Source organism: Haliotis rufescens, unplaced genomic scaffold, assembly GCF_023055435.1.
Source record: "Haliotis rufescens isolate VD_foot unplaced genomic scaffold, xgHalRufe1.0.p SCAF_4, whole genome shotgun sequence".
In the NCBI taxonomy this organism is placed as follows: Eukaryota; Metazoa; Mollusca; class Gastropoda; order Lepetellida; family Haliotidae; genus Haliotis; species Haliotis rufescens.
This window is the reverse complement of record NW_025964112.1, coordinates 6,320,981-6,330,524: the sequence shown is the minus strand read 5'-3', so window position 1 is coordinate 6,330,524 and position 9,544 is coordinate 6,320,981.

Genomic DNA, 9,544 nt, shown 5'->3' with positions numbered 1-9,544 from the left:
CACTCCCAACATCCCCTGGCTATTTCAACGGCATTGCGTGTAGAGGTAACAGATCACTTCTTTTCCTGTATGGGACTGTATATGTTATGAGGGGAGTAACTGCATCTGGCTACCTGTCTATGTGTGAGACTAAGTTTGTAAGGGTACAGCAGGCACGGCGTACGTCACGAGGGGATCTAGGCCTATCTGTAGGCATTTGTACAAGTAAGAAGAAAGCCAGTATAAGCGAGGAGGGCGTCCGGAGTAACCCTTTGGAGGCAATGCAACATTACACGGAAGAGTGAGTGAGTGAGTGAGTATGGTTACGCCGCTTTTAGCAATATTCCAGCTATATCACGGCGGGGGACACCAGAAATGGGCTTCACACATTGTACCCATGTCGGGAATCGAACCCGGGTCTTCGGCGTGACGAGCGAACGCTTTAACCACTAGGCTACCCGACCGCCCCTTACACGGAAGAAGAAATCCACCGTATACATTTAGTAACGAATAATACAAAGTTGCCAGAAATGAAAACTTGAACCAATTGTTGTTTCGAACTGCCGTCTTGGAGGTGATTATTACTTATTGCACATCAAAACGCATCGAACATACTCCATCACTTTCAATGGTTCCTAGCAAGAAGGCTGATTTTCTCTCTGTGAACACAAAAAGATCGATGTTGTTTCTCTCTCCCTTGACAACGAAGCATATGTCATTATGGTGAGCGCATAGTGTGGGCATGCGTGTGATGCACTGCATTGAGTATGCCAGAGTGTAACACTTATCTCTGCATTAATGTAAATCCTTACTTGACAACGGTATAAGGATCTGTATCAAACCGTCACCATGACAGCATACTAAAGACGTTGTTACCCCCTTAAAGTAGTTGTAACTGAATATCTTACTAAATGACCCATTTAATCTTAGTAATTCAAGGATAAGTAGCAAATGTTATACTATGTATTGTCATAATAAAGTATTTAATGTACGAATTGAATGAAGGGTTGAAAGAAGAACAGCACGGTCCTACTTTCAGTTTAAGTTCAATGTGGTTATCGGTCCTGGAAACATTTTAGGGCTTTATCTATCACTGTCCAGGTATCGACACAACTAGGTATGGTGCGTTCAGTCAGTCGATTTCTAGATAATGGGTGTTTTTATCTGGCACTGTCCCAGGCCAGCTGTATATAACCAGCGCGCATGTACTCAAAAATGATGTTAACCATCCAGTGAGAGAACTTTAATTATCTACTACAACGATGATCTGAATTGTTTTCTAAATTAACAGAAAAAAATAATAGATGCATGTGTGGCATATTTCACTAGTAAGAACATGTCTACATCACGTGCTTTGTGTATCCCTCTGACAAGTGTTGGAGGCAGTCGGGTGGCCTTGTGGTGAAAGCGTTCTCTCGTCACGCCGAAGACCCGGGTTCGATTCCCGACATGGGTACAATGTGTGAAGCCTATTTCTGGTGTCCTCTGCTGGAATATTGCTTAAATCGGCGTAAAACCATACTCACTCACTCACTCACAAGTGTGAAGTGACACGGCTCCCATCGCCGAAAGCTATGCACATGTTTATTATTATTATTATTATTATTATTATTATTATTATTATTATGATAGAGCGTACTTGAGTCTTTTTCGTGTTGGAAATCGTAGAGTTATCCCCCTTCATCCAAAACGAAACTAGGAAAGTGACATACAATTTCCAAGAAAAGAACCGCTTTTTTCATGAGCGACAGATAAGCGATATCTGGAAAAGGTGTGTGGCATTTCCCCAAGGAAGGTAAGAATTCTTAAACATATTTCAGGCATAATCCCACCTAAAACGTTTCTGAAGTTTGTGGCACTTGCATTGCTGACAGAGACACTGGGTGTTTATTTTACGTCCGTAGAGAAAACCAATACTTTCAGTAGGACGGCGTGTCTACACCAAATCACGACAATATCAATCCTAACGTCAACACCAGAGAATAATCAGTCTCGATTATCTGCCGAAACATATTCCATAGGGCATAGAGGGCAAACGCGATCGTTGTGATAAATATTATATGAAGTGATCACTGAAAATCAGTTATGTCACCAGGTGTTCACAACTGACCTAAATTTAAACAAGAGTTGACCTTGTCGACAGAGCAGTAGGCTTGTTATGCAAGTGGGTTATGTATTCAGCTCACATATCACAACGCACTTGTGTGAAATTTATACAGGTCATACGGCTCTTCCTCAAAAGTTGTTTGATCAATGTTAGAGAGCATTCGAAAGCCATATATGAGGTACGTAGATACGTAAGTATACGTATGTTTATTTCACTGTTCACTACAACACTGAACGCGAATGTACATTGAATCAATAACAGTAATCTTATCTGTCTCTGCCCACGTATCAATACAACTATGTATGACGTATCGATCTCTAGATAACGGGTAAAGGTGATTTAACTGTATATCAGGACCGGATCTGGAGTAACTATACGTAGGTACAGCAACATGTACAAGTAAGAAGTCCCTGTATATCAGGACCGGATCTGGAGTAACTATACGTAGGTACCGCAAAATGTACATGTAAGAAGAAAGTCCCTGTATATCAGGACAGGATCTGGAGTAACTATACGTAGGTACATCAACATGCACAATTAAGAAGAAAGTCCCTGTATATTAGGACGGGATCTGGAGTAACTATACGTAGGCACAGCAACATGTACAAGTAAGAAGAAAGTCCCCGTATATCAGGACGGGATCTGGAGTAACTATACGTACATGTAGGTACAGCAACATGTGCAAGTAAGAAGAAAGTCCCTGTATATCAGGACGGGATCTGGAGTAACTATACGTAGGTACATCAACATGCACAAGTAAGAAGAAAGTTCCTGTATATCTGGACGGGATCTGGAGTAACTATACGTAGGTACAGCAACATGTACAAGTAAGAAGAAAGTCCCCGTATATCTGGACGGGATCTGGAGTAACTATACGTAGGTACAGCAACATGTACAAGTAAGAAGAAAGTCCCTGTATATCAGGACGGGATCTGCAGTAACTATACGTAGGTACAGCAACATGTACAAGTAAGAAGAAAGTCCCTGTACATCAGGACGGGATCTGGAGTAACTATACGTAGGTACAGCAACATGTACAAGTAAGAAGAAAGTCCCTGTATATCAGGACGGGATCTGGAGTAACTATACGTAGGTACAGCAACATGTAGAAGTATGAAAAAAGTCCCCGTATATCAGGACGGGATCTGGAGTAACTATAGGTTGGTACCGCAACATACACAGGTAAGAAGAAAGTCCCTGTATATCAGGACGGGATCTGGAGTAACTATAGGTAGGTACAGCAAAATGTACAAGTAAGAAGAAAGTCCCTGTATATCAGGACGGGATCTGGAGTAACTATACGTAGGTACATCAACATGCACAAGTAAGAAGTAAGTCCCTGTATATTAGGACGGGATCTGGAGTAACTATACGTAGGTACAACAACATGTGCAAGTAAGAAGAATGTCCCTGTATATCAGGACGGGATCTTGAGTAACTATATGTAGCTACAGCAACATGTACAAGTAAGAAGAAAGTCCCTGTATATCTGGACGGGATCTTGAGTAGCTGTAGGTACATGTAGGTACAGCAACATGTACAAGTAAGAAGAAAGTCCCCGTATATCTGGACGGGATCTGGAGTAACTATACGTAGGTACATCAACATGCACAAGTAAGAAGAAAGTCCCTGTATATTAGGACGGGATCTGGAGTAACTATACGTAGGTACAACAACATGTGCAAGTAAGAAGAATGTCCCTGTATATCAGGACGGGATCTTGAGTAACTATACGTAGCTACAGCAACATGTACAAGTAAGAAGAAAGTCCCTGTATAGCTGGACGGGATCTTGAGTAGCTGTAGGTACATGTAGGTACAGCAACATGTACAAGTAAGAAGAAAGTCCCTGTATATCAGGAGGGGATCTGGAGTAACTATACGTAGGTACAGCAACATGTACAAGTAAGAAGAAAGTCCCTGTATATCAGGAAGGGATCTGGAGTAACTATACGTTCCTGTAGGTACAACAACATGTGCAAGTCAGAAGAAAGTCCCCGTATATCAGGACCGGATCTGGGATAACTATACGTAGGAACAGCAACATGTGCAAGTAAGAAGAAAGTCCCTGTATATCAGGACGGGATCTGGAGCAACTATACGTACATGTAGGTACAGCAACATGTACAAGTAAAAAGAAAGTCCCTGTATATCAGGACGGGACCTGGAGTAACTATACGTAGGTACCGCATCATGTACAAGTAAGAAGAAAGGCCCTGAACATCAGGACGGGATCTGGAATAACTATACGTAGGTACCGCAAAATGTAGAAGTAAGAAGAAAGTCCCTGTATATCAGGACGGGATCTGGAGTAACTATACGTAGGTACAGCAACATGTGCAAGTAAGAAGAAAGTCCCTGTATATCAGGACGGGATCTGGAGTAACTATACGTAGGTACAGCAACATGTACAAGTAAGAAGAAAGTTCCTTTATATCTGGACGGGATCTGGAGTAACTATACGTAGGTACAGCAACATGTACAAGTAAGAAGAAAGTCCCTGTATATCAGGACAGGATCTGGAGTAACTATACGTAGGTACAGCAACATACACAGGTAAGAAGAAAGTCCCTGTATATAAGGAGGGGATCTGGAGTAATTATACGTAGGTACAGCAACATGTACAAGTAAGAAGAAAGTCCCTGTATATCAGGAAGGGATCTGGAGTAACTATACGTTCCTGTAGGTACAACAACATGTGCAAGTAAGAAGAAAGTCACTGTATATCAGGACCGGATCTGGAGTAACTATACGTGGGTACAGCAACATGTAAAAGTAAGAAGAAAGTTACTGTATATCAGGACGGGATCTGGAGTAACTATACGTAGGAACAGCAACATGTGCAAGTAAGAAGAAAGTCCCTGTATATCTGGACGGGATCTGGAGTAACTATACGTACATGTAGGTACAGCAACATGTACAATTAAAAAGAAAGTCCCTGCATATCAGGACGGTATCTGGAGTAACTATACGTAGGTACCGCATCATGTACAAGTAAGAAGAATGGCCCTGAACATCAGGACCGGATCTGCAGTAACTATACGTAGGTACCGCAAAATGTACAAGTAAGAAGAATGTCCCTGTACATCAGGACGGGATCTGGAGCAACTATACGTAGGTACAGCAACATGTGCAAGTAAGAAGAAAGTCCCTGTAAATCAGGACGGGATCTGGAGTAACTATACGTAGCTACAGCAACATTTACAAGTAAGAAGAAAGTCCCTGTATATCTGGACGGGATCTGGAGTAACTATACGTTCCTGTAGGTACAGCAACATGTGCAAGTAAGAAGAAAGTCCTTGTAAATCAGGACGGGATCTGGAGTAACTATACGTAGCTACAGCAACATTTACAAGTAAGAAGAAAGTCCCTGTATATCTGGACGGGATCTGGAGTAACTATACGTTCCTGTAGGTACAGCAACATGTGCAAGTAAGAAGAAAGTCCCTGTATATCAGGACCGGATCTGGGATAACTATACGTAGGAACAGCAACATGTGCAAGTAAGAAGAAAGTCCCTGTATATCAGGACGGGACCTGGAGTAAATATACGTACATGTAGATACAGCAACATGTACAAGTAAGAAGAAAATCCCTGTATATCAGGACGGGATCTGGAGTAACTATACGTGGGTACAGCAACATGTTCAAGTAAGAAGAAAGTCCCTGTATATCAGGACGGGATCTGGAGTAACTATACGTAGGTACCGCATCATGTACAAGTAAGAAGAAAGGCCCTGAACATCAGGACCGGATCTGGAGTAACTATACGTAGGAACAGCAACATATGCAAGTAAGAAGAAAGTCCCTGTATGTCAGGACGGGATCTGGAGTAACTATACGTACATGTAGGTACAGCAACATGTACAAGTAAAAAGAAAGTCCCTGCATATCAGGACGGTATCTTGAGTAACTATACGTAGGTACCGCATCATGTACAAGTAAGAAGAAAGGCCCTGTATATCAGGACGGGATCTGGAGTAACTATGCGTAGGTACATCAACATGCACAAGTAAGAAGAAAGTCTCTGTATATTGGGACGGGATCTGGAGTAACTATACGTAGGTACAGCAACATGTACACGTAAGAAGAAAGTCCCTGTATATCAGGACGGGATCTGGAGTAACTATACGTAGGTACAGCAACATGTACAAGTAAGAAGAAAGTCCCCGTATATCAGGACGGGACCTTGAGTAACTATACGTGGGTACAGCAAGATGCACAGGTAAGAAGAAAGTCCCTGTATATCAGGACGGGATCTGGAGTAACTATACGTAGGTACAGCAACATATACAAGTAAGAAGAAAGGCCCTGAACATCAGGACCGGATCTGGAGTAACTATACGTAGGTACAGCAAAATGTAGAAGTAAGAAGAAAGTCCCTGTATATAAGGACGGGATCTGGAGTAACTATACGTAGGTACAGCAACATGTGCAAGTAAGAAGAAAGTTCCTGTATATCAGGACGGGATCTGGAGTAACTATACGTACATGTAGGTACAGCAACATGTACAAGTAAGAAGAAAGTCCCTGTATATCAGGACGGTATCTTGAGTAACTATACGTAGGTACAGCAACATGCAAAAGTAAGAAGAATGTCCCTGTATATTAGGACGGGATCTGGAGTAACTATACGTAGGTACAGCAATATGCAAAAGTAAGAAGAATGTCCCTGTATATTAGGACGGGATCTGGAGTAACTATACGTAGGTACAGCAACATGTAGAAGTAAGAAGAAAGTTCCTGTATATCTGGACGGGATCTGGAGTAACTATACGTAGGTACAGCAACATGTACAAGTAAGAAGAAAGTTCCTGTATATCTGGACGGGATCTGGAGTAACTATACGTAGGTACAGCATGATGTACAAGAAAGAAGAAAGTCCCCGTATATCAGGACAGGATCTGGAGTAACTATACGTAGGTACAGCAACATGTCCAAGTAAGAAGAAAGTCCCCGTATATCTGGACGGGATCTGGAGTAACTATACGTAGGTACAGCATGATGTACAAGTAAGAAGAAAGTCCCCGTATATCAGGACAGGATCTGGAGTAACTATACGTAGGTACAGCAACATGTGCAAGTAAGAAGAAAGTTACTGTATATCAGGACGGTATCTGGAGTAACTATACGTAGGTACAGCAACATGTACAAGTAAGAAGAAAGTCCCTGTATATCAGGACCGGATCTTGAGTAACTATACGTAGGTAAAGCAACATGTACAAGTAAAAAGAAAGTCCCTGTATATCAGGACGGGATCTGGAGTAACTATAGGTAGGTACAGCAACATACACAGGTAAGAAGAAAGTCCCTGTATATCAGGACCGGATCTGGGATAAAAATATGTAGGAACAGCAACATGTGCAAGTAAGAAGAAAGTCCCTGTATATCAGGACGGGATCTGGAGCAAATATACGTATATGTAGGTACAGCAACATGTACAAGTAAAAAGAAAGTCCCTGCATATCAGGATGGGATCTGGAGTAACTATACGTAGCTACAGCAACATGTACAAGTAAGAAGAAAATCCCTGTTTATCAGGACGGGACCTGGAGTAACTATACGTAGGTACCGCATCATGTACAAGTAAGAAGAAAGGCCCTGAACATCAGGACCGGATCTGGAGTAACTATACGTAGGTACCGCAAAATGTACAAGTAAGAAGAAAGTCCCTGTATATCAGGACGGGATCTGGAGTAACTATACGTAGGTACATCAACATGCACAAGTAAGAAGAAAACCCTGTATATTAGGACGGGATCTGGAGTAACTATACGTAGGTACAGCAACATGTGCAAGTAAGAAGAAAGTTCCTGTATATCAGGACGGGATCTGGAGCAAATATACGTACATGTAGGTACAGCAACATGTACAAGTAAAAAGAAAGTCCCTGCATATCAGGATGGGATCTGGAGTAACTATACGTGGGTACAGCAACATGTACAAGTAAGAAGAAAATCCCTGTTTATCTGGACGGGACCTGGAGTAACTATACGTAGGTACCGCATCATGTACAAGTAAGAAGAAAGGCCCTGAACATCAGGACCGGATCTGGAGTAACTATACGTAGGTACCGCAAAATGTACAAGTAAGAAGAAAGTCCCTGTATGTCAGGACGGGATCTGGAGTAACTATACGTAGGAACAGCAACATATGCAAGTAAGAAGAAAGTCCCTGTATGTCAGGACGGGATCTGGAGTAACTATACGTACATGTAGGTACAGCAACATGTACAAGTAAAAAGAAAGTCCCTGCATATCAGGACGGTATCTTGAGTAACTATACGTAGGTACCGCATCATGTACAAGTAAGAAGAAAGGCCCTGTATATCAGGACGGGATCTGGAGTAACTATGCGTAGGTACATCAACATGCACAAGTAAGAAGAAAGTCTCTGTATATTGGGACGGGATCTGGAGTAACTATACGTAGGTACCGCAACATGTACACGTAAGAAGAAAGTCCCTGTATATCAGGACGGGATCTGGAGTAACTATACGTAGGTACAGCAACATGTACAAGTAAGAAGAAAGTCCCCGTATATCAGGACGGGACCTTGAGTAACTATACGTGGGTACAGCAAGATGCACAGGTAAGAAGAAAGTCCCTGTATATCAGGACGGGATCTGGAGTAACTATACGTAGGTACAGCAACATATACAAGTAAGAAGAAAGGCCCTGAACATCAGGACCGGATCTGGAGTAACTATACGTAGGTACAGCAAAATGTAGAAGTAAGAAGAAAGTCCCTGTATATAAGGACGGGATCTGGAGTAACTATACGTAGGTACAGCAACATGTGCAAGTAAGAAGAAAGTTCCTGTATATCAGGACGGGATCTGGAGTAACTATACGTACATGTAGGTACAGCAACATGTACAAGTAAGAAGAAAGTCCCTGTATATCAGGACGGTATCTTGAGTAACTATACGTAGGTACAGCAACATGCAAAAGTAAGAAGAATGTCCCTGTATATTAGGACGGGATCTGGAGTAACTATACGTAGGTACAGCAATATGCAAAAGTAAGAAGAATGTCCCTGTATATTAGGACGGGATCTGGAGTAACTATACGTAGGTACAGCAACATGTAGAAGTAAGAAGAAAGTTCCTGTATATCTGGACGGGATCTGGAGTAACTATACGTAGGTACAGCAACATGTACAAGTAAGAAGAAAGTTCCTGTATATCTGGACGGGATCTGGAGTAACTATACGTAGGTACAGCATGATGTACAAGAAAGAAGAAAGTCCCCGTATATCAGGACAGGATCTGGAGTAACTATACGTAGGTACAGCAACATGTCCAAGTAAGAAGAAAGTCCCCGTATATCTGGACGGGATCTGGAGTAACTATACGTAGGTACAGCATGATGAACAAGTAAGAAGAAAGTCCCCGTATATCAGGACAGGATCTGGAGTAACTATACGTAGGTACAGCAACATGTGCAAGTAAGAAGAA